The sequence below is a fragment of the Felis catus genome, chromosome E1 (genome assembly GCF_018350175.1).
Source record: "Felis catus isolate Fca126 chromosome E1, F.catus_Fca126_mat1.0, whole genome shotgun sequence".
NCBI lineage: Eukaryota > Metazoa > Chordata > Mammalia > Carnivora > Felidae > Felis > Felis catus.
The window spans coordinates 47,571,335-47,586,177 of NC_058381.1; the positions used below are offsets into that span (position 1 = coordinate 47,571,335).

The following is a 14,843-nucleotide window of genomic DNA, read 5'->3' on the forward strand; positions in this document are numbered from 1 at the left end:
GGCTCTGTGCTGCCGGGGAGGAGCCTGCTTGGAATTCTCTCTTTACCTCGCTCTCTGTCCCTCCCCCCATTCATGCTTCTGTCTCTCTTAAAATAAATAAACCTTAAAAAAATTTTTTTAAAAAAGAAAGAAAATTGTTTTAACTTAAAAAAAAAATTGTGTCTTCAAAAAAAAAGTTGTGTCTTCCTTTGGGGTGCCTGGGTGGCTCAGTTGGTTAAGCATCCAACTTTGGCTCAGGTCATGATCTCATGGTTTGTGAGTTCGAGTCCCTCAGGGGGCTCTCCACTCTCAGCACGGAGCCAACTTCGGGTCCTCTGTCTCCTTCTCTCTCTGCCCCTCCCTTTCTCTCTCAAAAATAAATAAAAATATTTAAAAAATATTGTGTCTTCTGTAAAGAGCAATGGTCTTGACCTCATTGTTGTCCCAGTCCTTGGCCAAACTCAGCTCCTTCACATTGAGTGTCCCCTGAGCATCTATCCTGGACCTGCCTTAAGTCCTTACCTGCAACAGTAACACCTATAGGTCCTTTCCCCTGGCCCAGCCTCCAACTTTGCTTAGCTCAGTAAGAGTGAGAAGGAAAAAATTGTTGGCAATGAGAAGTCAGTAGACTTCTAAGAGGAAAGTAACTCCAGTAAAAATAATCATTCCTTGGGGCGCCTGGGTGGCTCTGTCGGTTAAGCGTCCGACTTTGGCTCCGGTCATGATCTCATGGTCTGTGAGTTCGAGCCCCACGTCAGGATCTGTGCTGACAGCTCAGAGCCTGGAGCCCGCTTTGGATTCTGTGTCTCCCTCTCTCTCTGCCCCTCCCCTGTTCATGCTCTCTCTCTGTCTCAAAAATAAATAAATATTAAAAAAAAAAGTTTAAAAAAAATAATCAGGGGCGCCTGGGTGGCACAGTCGGTTAAGCGTCCGACTTCAGCCAGGTCACGATCTCGCGGTCCGTGAGTTCGAGCCCGGCGTGGGGCTCTGGGCTGCTGGCTCAGAGCCTGGAGCCTGTTTCTGATTCTGTGTCTCCCTCTCTCTCTGCTCCTTCCCCGTTCATGCTCTGTCTCTCTCTGTCCCAAAAATAAATAAACGTTGAAAAAAAATTAAAAAAAAAATCATTCCTTTCAGAGACTCCTTATCATGAGTTCTGGGATTCCTTCCAGCCTACGGGTCTGGGGGTGAATGCCCACTGGGGGCATCCTCCACGCAGAACACTTTGGGACCATTTGATCCTCTCCCACCAGCAGCTCAGTAAGGTTGTCCTGTGTGGCCATGAAAGAAAACCTTATGTGGAATATCTCTGGGAGCTCCAGGACCACCTGGGAGGACCTGGGGAGAAGCAGAATTCAGAGAGAGCTGTGGCGTGGGGTTGGGCACCCCAGCACCTAGGACACCTCTGTGACAGAGCTGATACCCATTGACGATGCCGCCAATCACACTTTGCGTCTCACCAATGACAAGAATGAGAACCAGAATAACTCCAAGGACGTTCCAAGGACAATGGTTCAAGGGACCACTGCTCTCTCTAATCCCTTGAAAACTATCTTGGATTTTACCTCTGAACCCGCCCACTAGCCACATGGGAATGAGCCCGTTTTCAAGGTGGAGGATTCTTCCCCAGACCACGTCCCTTCCAAATATCCCACCCAGGGGCCTCCATCAATCTGCCTAATGTGGTCCTACTCCCATCCAACTTCTTTTGCCCGGATCCTGACACCCTCTACTCGTCCTAAGTCCTCCATGGAGCAACCGGCCATCTCACCATCCCAGGAGCCAAGAGGCAGCCCCAGCTGTGCGGGGTGAGGTAGGAGATGCTCACTGAAGTAGGAATGGGGCCTGCGTTCTCTCAGACGACTATGAAGACAAGGGAGAACTGAGGTAACAGTGCTAGACACTATCGATACTCTATTTCAGGTGTTCTTGTGTCATGCAAGCTTCTGTGGGCTGACCTGTGGTCTGCAAGCTCTGCGTGAGCCAGGATCCACATCTGTCTTCTTTTCTTTTCTTTTTTAAAGTTTATTCACTTAGGGGCACCTGGGTGGCTCGGTCGGTTAAACGTCCAACTTTGGCTCAGGTCATGATCTCACAGTTTCTAAGTTTGAGCCCCGCAAACTGTTAGCTGTGCTGACTGCTCAGAGCCTGGACCTGCTTCAGATTCTGTGTCTCCTTCTCTCTCTGCCCCTCCCCAGCTCTCTCTCTCTCTCTCTCTCAAAAATAAATAAATATTAAAAGCTAACGAAAAATTGTTTAAGTTTATTTATTTAGAGACAGAGAGAGAGGAGAGGGGCAGAGAGAATCTCAAGCAGGCCCTGTACCGTCACCACGGAGTCCGATGGCAGGGTTCGAACTCACAAACCATGAGATCACGACTTGAGCTGAAACCAAGAGCCGGACGCTTAACCAACTGAGACACCCAGGCGTCCCACTGGGAGCCACATCTATCTTGTTCAGTGCTGTGTCCTCTGACCCCAGAACTATGCCTGGCACAAGCAGGCACTCATTTAATATGTGCTAAATGAGAAACAGCCTGGGATCAAAACTATTGTTTAAAACATTGGCTCTGGGGGCATCTGGGCGGCTCAGTCAGTTGAGCGTCTGACTTCAGCTCAGGTCATGATCTCATGGTCTGTGGGTCTGTGAGTTCGAGCCCCACGTCAGGCTCTGTGCTGACAGCTCAGAGCCTGGAGCCTGCTTCGGATTCTGTGTCTCCTCCTTTCTCTGCTCCTCCCCGTTGCGCTCTCTCTCTCTCTCTCTCTCTCAAAAATAAACATTAAAAAAATGTTTTAATAGAAATAAATCAAACATTGGCTGTGGTCTAAATTCCAAATACCTAATTACCTTCATGGTGACAGCTGGCACTCACATAGAGCCGAAAGTGCCCCGGGCACTCATTCACTAGATGGCTTCAAAGCAACCTGTAAAGCAAGTCTTGTTATCCCACTTGCTGGATGTGGAAACTGGGTCTCAGGATGTGACTTGCCTAAAGTTTCATGGAGATGAAGAACTGGGGTTTGCGAAGAAAGGCTAGGGGATCCCATAGTGTGTTTCTGTTAACGCATGTTCGCTGGGATACAACCTGGGTCCAGTTCCTACAGATACATTCTTCTACGAATTTATTTTTTATTTATTCTGTTCTGAGTCCCCTCTCACCGGGTGGACCCCCATGGAAGCAGCCAGGCTCAGTGCTCCCCCGGAGTTGGGTTACTGTGGACAAGTCATTTGACTCATCCTGTTAGCTTCTTCAGAGAATTTTTAGAGTCTCCATTCCCCAAAGAGATACTGTGAATGTAAGGGGGAGAGAGAGATGAAATTGAATACTATTCATAGTGAAGTTTTATACACTCATAAAAATGAGGTCTTCAGATGTGACCGAGTAGTGAACTTAAGAATACAAGTTAAGTAGTTTTTAAGACTTGCCTTCGAACCAAGATTTGACCACAGCTCCAATCCTCTCCTATGGACAGGGCCAACTGGCCATTTCAACACACTTTATAAGTAGACTAGAATGAGCTAGAAACACCCTATATTTAGAAAGTATTTTGGGGCACCGGCTGGCTCGATTGGTAGGGCATGCAACTCTTGATCTCCAGGTCATGAGTTCACACCCCACGTTGGGCAAAGGGTCTACTTAAAAAAGCAAAGGCAAGTAGGAAGTATTTTCATATTGATGGAATATGTGCGTGTATGAGCGTATTCAATTTCTTTAAATCATTATGAAAATTAATTTCGGATGTATACAAATGTAGAGAGACTAGTATAATGAATCCCATGAACTCATACGTAGATTCAACAATCATCAAATTCATGGCTTAGCGCCTTTCATCTAACCCCCTCCTTTGCTCCCTCCCCATATTATTTTGAAGCAAATATTAGAAAGCATATTTCTTACATAAATATTTTAGTATATATCTCTGAAAGAGAGGGGCTTCCTTTGGAAAAATATAAAACAGCTAAAACAAAATAAAAATAATTCCTCTTATCGTCAAATATCTACTCAGAAATCCACCTTCTCTTTGTATTTATCATATGTTTTTTTAGGTTTATTTAAACTGGGATCCAAATAAAGTTCCCGTATCGCAACTGACTGATGTCTTTTAAGTCTCTTTAGATGAGACTTTCCCGCTCTTTATTATACTCTTGCAATTTATCTTGTAGTCGAAAACCTAAATGATATTTTAAAAGCCTCGAAATAATTAGAATTATCCTGAGATCACACGTTGGTCTTAAAGAAAAACTGTATCAATTAAGAGAAGACAATCATCCATGCTTTCTATCTCCCTTTTGTAGCCAAACATGGATTCATTTACAAGGTGGTCATCAACAAAAAGATACATTACCTTGTAGTACACAGGCGTCCCTGCTTAAGATAATTTTTAAATTGTATAAACCAGTTTTTAAGCCATGGAAATCCTATAGAGCTACTCCTTTCATTCGCGGTTTCTAAAAGGAAAAATAAAGTCCCCGAGCACATTGTATATGAAAGAACAGCATACAGAGCTATGGCAAGGGCGAATACCCAGGGCACAGGGCAGAGAGTGTTCTGCGTGGATAAGAGCATGAAAGTGCATAGAGATTAGCTGCTCTTTATTACGGGGCTCAAGGCTTCCAGAAACATGAAAGTTTAAAGATACCTGGTTGCTATGGCTGCACAAACTAAAGAGAGACAATCCTCCTTTACCTACAATGTAAGGAAGAGTTTAAGGGGCTGCTTTTATCTCCATAATTGCTTTAATTTCCCATTACCCACTGCAGGAGGAGAACTAACGGGCCTTGGCTGAAGCCCTGTGGTCCCAGGGATGAGCCTGGGTGGGGGAGGGGAGGGAGAGAGGACCTTCTCTCCCTCCTGTCTTCTCTGGGCCCTTTCACCCCTTGCCCTTTGAGTCTTCCCAGGGTACACCCTGCCCCGAGAGGGTGTTTCCGGGCCCAGAGCAGAGCAGCTGGGCCTGGCGGTTGGTCAGAAGGGACTGGGTGTGGACTGTGGTCTGGATGACGCGAGGGGCGCCTGCCCTGGGAACGGAGCCAGGCTGAATTATTTTTCTGGTTATTGTGGGTCTCAATATACATTCCTGCCTCCCTGTCCGGGCTGGAAATTCCATTGCGCTGAGCATGGTGTGTGTGAGCACGTGTGTGGTATGAAGAGCATGTAGGGAGAGGCTGGAAGGACCCGGGCTGGTGGCTTTCCCAGCCCTCAGCTCCCAGCCAGGGTGTCGCCCCTTTCAGGTAGAGCAAAGAGGCCCTCAGTCCCCTCCAGGCCACCTTGGCGGGGCGGGGGTGTGTGTGTGGGGGGGGCAGCGTCAGCTTGACATTGAGTGGAAAAATTACAACACTAACAGGCCTTGATGGAAGGCTCCGGACCACAGCCTGGCATTTGCTATGCATGGTTTATCCTCCTTGCAACTCCCCTGCTGGACGGGAAAGGCCTGGAGGGGACACAAGGAACGGGAGCGGGAGCTGGGTGAGGCCAAGCAACGTGCTCGAAGTGAAGCCGATGAGCGCATTTGGCTCTGGCGCTGCGATTCTAGGCCAGTCATTTGGCCCCTCGGAGCCTCGGTTTCCATAGTTGCGAAGCGGAAATAATAGAAATACCCACCTGGAGAAGTTAATTCAAAGAAAAGATGAGCTAATGCGTGGAAGGTCGCGTGATGAACTAAAGCACTATCCAAAAATAAGGTCAGGAGGTCAGAAAGGAGCTTGCTCGGCCCAGACCCAGGTAGGCGCTCTCCTAGTAACAAGGCACAGCTTCTTGGATGAAATACTTCCGGTGGGTCAATTAGGTTATCTCATTGTAAGAATATCTTGTCTCTTTGCATAACATTCAAGATTTTCATATTATGTTTTATTTACTTATTTATTTTTGTTTTATTGGGGAGGGGCAGAGAGAGAAGGGAGAGCGAGAATCCCAAGAATCTCCCTCCCGAGGGGGAGAGAGAGAGAACCCCGACTCGCGGCTCACTCTCATGCACTGTGAGATCAGGACCTGAGCCAAGATCAAGAGTCAGATGCTTAACCGACTGAGCCACCCGGTAAATTTGGGGGCAGAGGGAACAGCCTGAACAAGGACTGGAGGTGGGCTGGCCCCAGGTGAGGCTCAGAGTACGGGACGGGTAGCCAGGGGCCAGATCACGCAAGGCTTGGTGGACTATAATAAGCAATTTTTTTAATGTTTATTTATTTTTGAGAGACAGAGGGAGGGGCAGAGAGAGAGGGAGACAGAGGATCTGCAGCAGGCTCTGTGCTGACAGCAGAAAGCCCGACACGGGGCTTGAACTCGTGAACCATGAGATCGTGATCTAGGCCGGAGTCTGACGCTTAACCGACTGAGCCACCCGGACGCCCCTTACTTTTATTTGTTTTAAGCAATCTCTGTACCCAACATGGGGCTCGAACTCAGTACCAACGGGTGCATGCTCTACTGACTGAGCCAGCCCAGTACAGGCTTCTTAGAGGGCATGTGTGGACCAGTCTGATTTACATTTCAGGGTCCCATTTACTGCTATGGAGAGGAAGGACAGGAGAGAAGCCAGGGGGAAAGTAGGCAGGTGAGAGAGGACGGAGGCATGGGAGGGTGGCTGCAGTAGAAATGCCGAGGAGACGCTTTTGAAATATTTTCTGGGTAAGGTCGACAGGACTTGGTGACGGATGGGGGGGCAAGGGATGTGTGGCATCAAGTCCCCATGGAGTCCAGCGCAGGGTTATTTCCCCGATAAATACAGTGCAGTGCTATAAGTGTATTTCCCTCATGATTTTTTTTAAACATTTTATTTTTATTTTTTTTAATTTTTTTTCAACGTTTTTTATTTATTTTTGGGACAGAGAGAGACAGAGCATGAACGGGGGAGGGTCAGAGAGAGAGGGGGAGACACAGAATCGGAAACAGGCTCCAGGCTCCGAGCCATCAGCCCAGAGCCCGACGCGGGGCTCGAACCCATGGACCGTGAGATCGTGACCTGGCTGAAGTCGGACGCTTAACCGACTGCACCACCCAGGCGCCCCTAAACATTTTATTTTTAACAGAATTTATTTATTTGTATTTATTTATTTATTTTAAAATGTTATTTATTTTTTTTATTAAAAAAAATTTTTTTTTTGTATTTATTTCTGAGACAGAGACAGAGCATGAGCAGGGGAGGGAAGAGGGAGACACAGAATCAGAAGCACGCTCCAGGCTCTGTCAGCACAGAGCCCGATGCGGGCCTCAAACTCACAAACCGTGAGATCATGCCCTGAGCTGAAGTCAGTCGCTCAACCGACTGAGCCACCCAGGCGCCCCAAATTTTATTTATTTTGAGAGAGAGAGAGCACACAAATGGTGGAGGGGCAGAGAGAGAGGGAGAGAGAAAGAATCCCATGCAGGCTCCGTGCTGGTTTGACATGGGGCTCGAACCCATGAACCACAAGACCATGACCTGAGTCAAAACCAAGAGTTGGGACGCTCAGTCGACTGAGCCACCCAGGTGCCCCATAGTTACATTTTTTTTTCTAGCTCACCTATTGTAAGAATACAGTGTATAATACATATACAACACGCAAAAGATGTTAATTGACTATGTTACCAGTAAGCCTTCCGGTCGAGAGCGGGCTATTACTGGAGTTTTGGGGGAGTCAAAAGCTATACGTGGATTTTCAACTGCAAGGTGGTCGGCATCCCAACCCCTGTGTTGTTCAAGGGTCGGTCAACTGTATTCATAAAGTGCTTCTACACCGTCATGTTTTCGAGTGATTTGACTCTTCCTGGACAATCCATGCTCCTGTATGAGCGGCCATCCTAATTGTGGACACAAAGTCTCTGGGAGAAGTCCTGTAACCAAACACCTCACAAGGGAGTCCACTTTCGCTCAAACAGCAGTGACGGGGCCCCACCCCAGCCTCTGGGTGGGGGGCACTGGGAAGGAAGGGAAGATGTAGATAGACTTCCAACAATTGTCTTCCTGGTCTTGCCCAAATCTGTTTACTTCAATCACTATAAAACCCAGGTGCAGGAACTCAGGCAAATAAGAGGAGAGAGCGGCGCAGGAGGAAGTGCCCTTGAACTCTCCAATCAAAAAGAACCCTTCTCCCTTTGCTGAAATGATCCTTTCGCGAGCAAGGGGCACGCGCTGGCGAGGATGCTTACCAATCAGATCCCTGGCTCTAGAGCTGCCTGGTGGTTCACGGTCAGCAACGTCAGGGCAGAGGGCTTCGTTTCTTTATCTCGAGGCCCTGGCTGCCTCCGTGCACCAGGCGCTGACCTAATGCTTGCAGTTAAAGCAGAGAACGAGACAGGGATTCTGTCCCCATGAAGCCCGAACGGACGAAAAAACTCCCAACAGATTAAGAAGTAAAATATAAGGGGGGGGGAACCCGGGTGGCTCAGTCCGTTAAGCTGCCGACTTTGGCTCAGGTCACGATCTCACGGTTTATGAGCTCAAGCCCCGCGTCAGCTCAGAATCCGAAGCCTGCTTCAGATTCTGTGTCTCCTTCTCTCTCTGCCCCTCTCCTCCCCTCCACGCTCTGTCTCTCTCTCAAAAATAAACATAAAAAAAAACTTTTAATAGGGAAGTAAAATATAGGGGATGTTGGATAGTTAACAGTTTTCTGGGTGGAAATGAATGAGGGAAAAAGACATTAGAGAGTGGCATTGTGGGCACAGAACGGGAGGCTTCGCTGAGGTGCCATTTGAGGACAGACCCCAAGGGGGGCGGGGGGAAGAAAAAGATTCAGGAAGAAAGAATAAGGTACAGAATTGCAGGAGCAAGACAGAGCAAGAGAGCCGCAGATGAGGTCGGGAGGACTACAGTGAGGAGAGACACAGGGACGCAGGTTTGAAAGACACTCACGTGATTTGTCGTCTTCTCCTGATTTTTTAACAGGATCGCTCCATCTGTTACACTGAGAACGGACTGCAGGGAGCCAGGGTGGAAGCAGGAGGCTGTCTGGAGGCTTCTGTAGTAACCCGGTAGAGAGAGCATGCCACCGGGGGTCGGAACTAAAAAAGCAGTGCCTTTCAAATCAAAACCACGATGAGTTACCGCCTCATACCTGTTAGAACGGCGACTGTTAACAACCAAAACCACACCCAGAAAACAACAAGTGTTGGCAAGGACGCAGAGAAATTGGCGCCCCGGTGTCCCGCTGGTAGGAATGCGACAGCGTGGCAGTTTCTCAAAATATTAAAAATAGAATTACCGGATGATCTAGTAATTCCACTTCGGGGCATACGTCGGAAGAGTTGAAAGCAGGGTCTTGGAGAAATATTTGTACATCCGTGTCCATAGTGAAGGGGTTCAGAACACGCACCATGAAATACGCATTAAGAATTATTTGTTGTTGATTTGAGTAAGCTCTACACCCAACACGGGGCTTGAACTCACAACCCCAAGTTCACATGCTTGAGAGTCATACGCTCCATCGACTGAGCCAGCCAGGCGCCCCTGATAGAATTATTTTGAGGGGTGCCTGGGTGGCTCAGTTGGTGAAGTGTTTGACTCTTGACTTCAGCTCAGGGCCTGATCTCATGGTCCGTGGGATCAAGTGTGGGGCCTGCTTGGGATTCTCTCTCTCTCAAAATAAATAAATAAAACTTAAAAAAAAAAAAAAAAAGAATTATTTTGAGCTGAAAGTAATTGGAAAAAAAAGGGACACAGGAAAAACTGCCCCCCCCCCTTACGGGACAGGAGGGCAGGACAATTCTTGATCATCAGAGACACCTCTAGACTCTAGCTCAGAAATAGCACCAGAGGACTCCACATAACAAACCCTATTAGGTAACCTTTATCCTCACTCTCTCCAAATATTTACCTTCCCACAGTTTGCTGCCCGTAGAAGCACATAGTCCTGGTGCTTTGTCTTGTCACTTCTCTATCAGATTTATTGTTCTTTTGTTCGATGCACTACAAGCCCAAGTCCTAATCGCCCCTTTGAGTTCTCCGGTGCACATACGCTCATGAAGAAACCATTCTTCTCCTATTAATCTGTTTTGTGTCAGTCCAATGTGCAGGGCGCCAGCCAGAGAACCTCAGAGGGTAGAGGGAAAAGTTCATTTGCTCCTCCCCTACAACGGGCAGCATTACTCGCAACAGCCAAACATGGAAACACAAGTGCGACACCAACAGAATGGATAAACAAAAAATGTACGTACGTGCGATGGAATATTATTTGACCTTCAGAAAGGGCATTCTGACAGAGGCTACAACGTGGATGAACCTTAAAGATATGATGCTAAGGGAAGTAAACCAGTCACAAAAAGCCAAAGATCCTATTTCACTGATGCGAGGCATCTAGAACAGTCAGACTCAAGGACAGAAAGTAGAATGGTGGTTGCCAGGCACTGAGGAAGTGGGGAAAGGGAAGTTGTTTAATGGGCACAGAGTTTTCAGTTTTGCAAGATGAAAAAGTTCTGGAGATTGGTTGCACCACGGTGTGAACGTACTTAACATCACTGAACTGCACACTTAAAAATGGTTAAGATGGTAAGTTTTATGGTATGTGTATTTTACCACAATTTAAAAAAAAAAAAAAGCCATGCTTTTATCTATTACAAGATAAAGTGGTTCAGGAACCACTGACTTAAAACCAAGAGTTGAACATAACTGACGGAGTCACCCAGGCACCCCCACTCTTCCTAACTTCTTTTGCGTCCTCCTATAAATATTCTAAATGTAAACATATCCCATTATTTATACTAACCATAGCACTGCACCGTGCTTTCTGTTTTCATCTATTATATTCTGGAGACTGGTCCATATCAATACATGCTGACCTGTGCCCCTTTTTAACGCCGCTCGCTGTGTCAAACCATTGCACAGATGTATCGTATTTATTTATTTGGCTAGTATTCTCTTGGACATGTAAGTTATTTCCAAATGTTTCCTATTGCAAAAAGGGCGGGAATGAATATCCTTCTACATGCTTCTGTGGGCACATGTGCCCTACATCTGTAGAATAAATTCCGGTGAGAGAGGAGTCAAAAGATACCTGATTTTCACTTTCAGTACACATTGTCAAAATTTTCTTCTGATGAGGCTATACCAAATTTACATTTACACCTAAACTGTAATGCATGCTTGATTGCCCACCTTGTCACATCTGCTCATAAAAAGCCCAAACATTTCATCAGCCAACTGAATCTGGTCTACATCCCTCTTCCCTACACTCTGACTGCAGGTGGCTCTGGATTTACTTTCCTTGTTTTATATCCAAAACACAATTTCTGATTCTTATCCTTTAACCTCATGACTCGTGAGCAGCATTCCATCCCAGAAGGCTAGTAAATAGCCCTCAGTACCATCCCCTTGCTATAGGGGGGCAGCGGTCTGATGATTGAGACTTCTCTATGGAGATTCTCCCTTTACAACCGATAGTTCTGCAACATGAACCGGATTATGCTTGCGATAATCCAGATTACTCACTGTGCAATTCAAACTCCCCCATCACAACCCTCATGGCACTTAGTCATTTGGGAGCCTTGCCACACACTGCAGATCCCCTCAACTGGAAGTAAATAAGGCCCCCCGAACAGTAGGTGATAAATATTCTCAAATGCCATTTTATCCCAATGATCTGAGGGGCAGTGCCTCAAAGTGCCCTTCTTTGGTACAATCTGCCCTTCATGACCCCAAGTCTGTAGGTAGGAACTTATCCATAGTCTGAGCTGATCTCCAGGTCCTGCCATACTTGCTGCCCTGGGACACATCATGATCTTGCGTTTTTGTTGTTTGTTTGTTAAAGGCTATATCGTTAAGTAATGTCTATACATACCCAAGATGGGTCTGGCACTCAGGACCCCTACATCAAGAGTCCCACGCTCCGCTGACTGAGCCAGCCAGGCACCCTGGGATCTCGGTTTTGATGTCGTTTATGCTGTTCCCTTCCTTTGGAAGTATCCTTCCCTTTCACTGCTGTATTTCCAGTCTTTACCATTTTATAAGACAAACTTCAAATGCCACCTCCTCCACAAAGCCTTCCATGATTCCCTAACTGGGAGCAACCTTCACCCTCCTCAAAACTCCCCCAGCGTTTAGGACACTTGACATTTTCTAACCTTTTTGCTTACAATATATCTGGGCTTCCCTGTAGGCCTGGGATATACCTGAAGGTGGGGACGGGACAGCACTTTACTCACCTACATACTCTGTGCCACCACAGGCGGGTTACTTAAGTCATAGGCTCCTGGATATCCTGGCAGAAGTTCCTAGGCATGGCCTGTTTCACGCTGACCCCATAGAAAACTACCTGTACCAGATGTCACAACGCCCTCATCTAGCTGCTCATTCTGCTGGTCAAATTTATTTATTTATTTATAACGTTATTTATTTTTGAGAGAGAGACAGAGTGCGAGCAGGGGAGGGGAGAGAGAGGGAGACGCAGAATCGGAAACAGGCTCCAGGCTCTGAGCTGTCAGCACAGAGCCCGAGGCAGGGCTCGAACCCACGGACTGGGAGATCATGACCTGACCCGAAGTCGGATGCTTAACCGGCTGAGTCACCCAGGCACCTCTCTGCTGGTCAAATTGAAACCTCTGAACAGAATCCTGGCACCACCCGTACTGCCCGCATCTGGGCGTGAGTCTCTGTAACCTTCCTGGGCCTTGCTCTTCTGGCCATACTTACCCAACCCGTCCCACCGTTTCACGCACAGCAACGCAGCCACTAAGCTTAAAATTACACGTGGACTCGGAGCGCTGTCCAAATCCCAGGCTAGGCATGGTATGCTTCTTTCAGGCTGGGTTGTTTCATTTCATTTCTGCAATGATCTCGGAAGGCAGAGGTTATTGTCCTCACTTTGAATAAGGAACATTTTTTTTCCTTTTTTTCTAATTTTTTCTAATTCATTTTTTCTAACTCAAATCACTCTTTCATCCTTAGACAAGTATACTTTTATCTATTCCGGACGTAAACTATCTCCATTTTGATTCCACATCTTTCTTGATGGTGACCGCCCAAGGTATTCAGTGTTTGATGAGAAAATTTACTAGGTCTTGGGAGTCATAATGCTTTCTGCTAACGTGTACATGCATGCTATAGATATTTAGAATCTATCAGATAATCTTTTGAGCACTATATAGATGGCACCCATTTCTTGTCACAAGGTGTTCCTGTAAACTACATCCCAAGAAACACTACCGTGAAGCAGGTCTTACGTATAATTTTTCCTACATAAAATTAAATGGTAATTCAGTTATATTCCTAAGATCAAACACCAAATTATAGATATAACCAGCCAGGTAGCCTAAGTATAGCAGTGGTGAAGAGGCAGCACAGCGTAGGGGGTTAGGAGCAAAAACCGATAGTTAAAGCACCTGGATTGAAATCCTGATAGTTACTTGCTACATATACTTGGAAGGGTCTCTTACTGGTGTGTGCCTCAATTTCCTCAACAGTAAATCCTACTTCATGGGATTGTTAAGCAGAGTATTAAATTAATTAATTTGGGGGATGCATTTAGGACAATGGCTGGCACACACTAAGTATCACATAATCTAATATATACTAATTTATTTTTTTATAAATTTTTTTTTCAACGTTTATTTATTTTTGGGACAGAGAGAGACAGAGCATGAACGGGGGAGGGAGACACAGAATCGGAAACAGGCTCCAGGCTCTGAGCCATCAGCCCAGAGACCGACGCGGGGCTCGAACTCACGGACCGCGAGATCGTGACCTGGCTGAAGTCGGATGCTTAACCAACTGCGCCACCCAGGCACCCCTAATATATACTAATTTATACATCATAAGCTTCAGTGGCAAATACACACCTGTACATTTGTCTTACTAGTTAAAATACAATTAAAAAAATAAAACTCTTCTATTCTAAGTCTGAAAATAAGCGTAGAATAGCATAGCAAACTGGGATCTGAAATGTATTAAAAGCTCAATCCTATGAACCAGGAGATCATGCCCGAACTGAAATCAAGAGATGGACGCCTAACTGACTGAGCCACCCAGGCCCCCGACAGACATTTCTTTAAAACCACTTCAGCGGTGTCTGGCTGGCTCAGTTAGTAGAGCACGTGACCCTTGACTTTGGGGTTATGAGTTCAAGCCCTACTCTGGGTGTGCAGCCTACTTAAACAAAATTATATACACACACATATAACTTATTATATACATATTATTTACATATAAAATATATATATATTATTACATATATATGTATATATAAAATCACTTTAATAGTAGTACACTGCTCTCTTAAGAGATAAAAAGTCCTGAGGAGGTAATTTAAAATGATGACTTTCTGGGGTACCTAAGTGGCTCAGTCAGTTGAGCATCTGACTTGACCAGCTGAGGTCATTATCTTGCGGTTCGTGAGTTTGAGCCCCACACTGGGCTTGCTGCTGTCACTGCAGAGCCCGCTTTGGATACTCTGTTCCTCTCCCTCTGCCCCTCCCCAACTTGCATGAGCGCCCTCTCTCTCTCAAAAATAAATAAATATTTTAAAAAATGATTACTCTTCAAAAAAGTTATCCAGAATTTAATCTTGTTTCCTTAAGAAATTTGTAGCAAACAGAGGCATTCCAAATATTCCACTGATTTGGGTATTCTCTTAAGTATCCCTTAAGTATAATGGAAGTGGGATGGTATAATCCAAAGTTACACTTTAGTTATGCCAAGTACAAAGCTGTGCGAACTGCGTGAGACACTTAACATTTAGGAATAAATCACTGGTAAGCCTTTTCAGTTGTACAGTTTTCTGAGTCTGAAACTTTTAAGAATCAACACATAGTAACTAGGTAAAAATAGCTTTTGATGAAGATATTAAGTGAAGGAAAATAGACCACACATGGTACACTCAATGTGATAATAACTATTCAAATCTGTGAAACAGCTCCATCCATCTATAGATTAGAAAGCAGACCGCAGAGAGGATAATGGTGGCTA

At 45.9% G+C, this 14,843-nt stretch overlaps 1 long non-coding RNA gene across 1 annotated transcript; it reads left to right on the forward strand.

The window, feature by feature from the left end:
• Nucleotides 1-1,464: 1,464 nt before the first annotated feature.
• Nucleotides 1,465-8,979, forward strand: LOC109494419. Its single transcript, XR_006589705.1, has 2 exons — nt 1,465-1,863; nt 8,835-8,979. It is a non-coding gene; the product is annotated as an uncharacterized LOC109494419 (long non-coding RNA).
• Nucleotides 8,980-14,843: the final 5,864 nt, after the last annotated feature.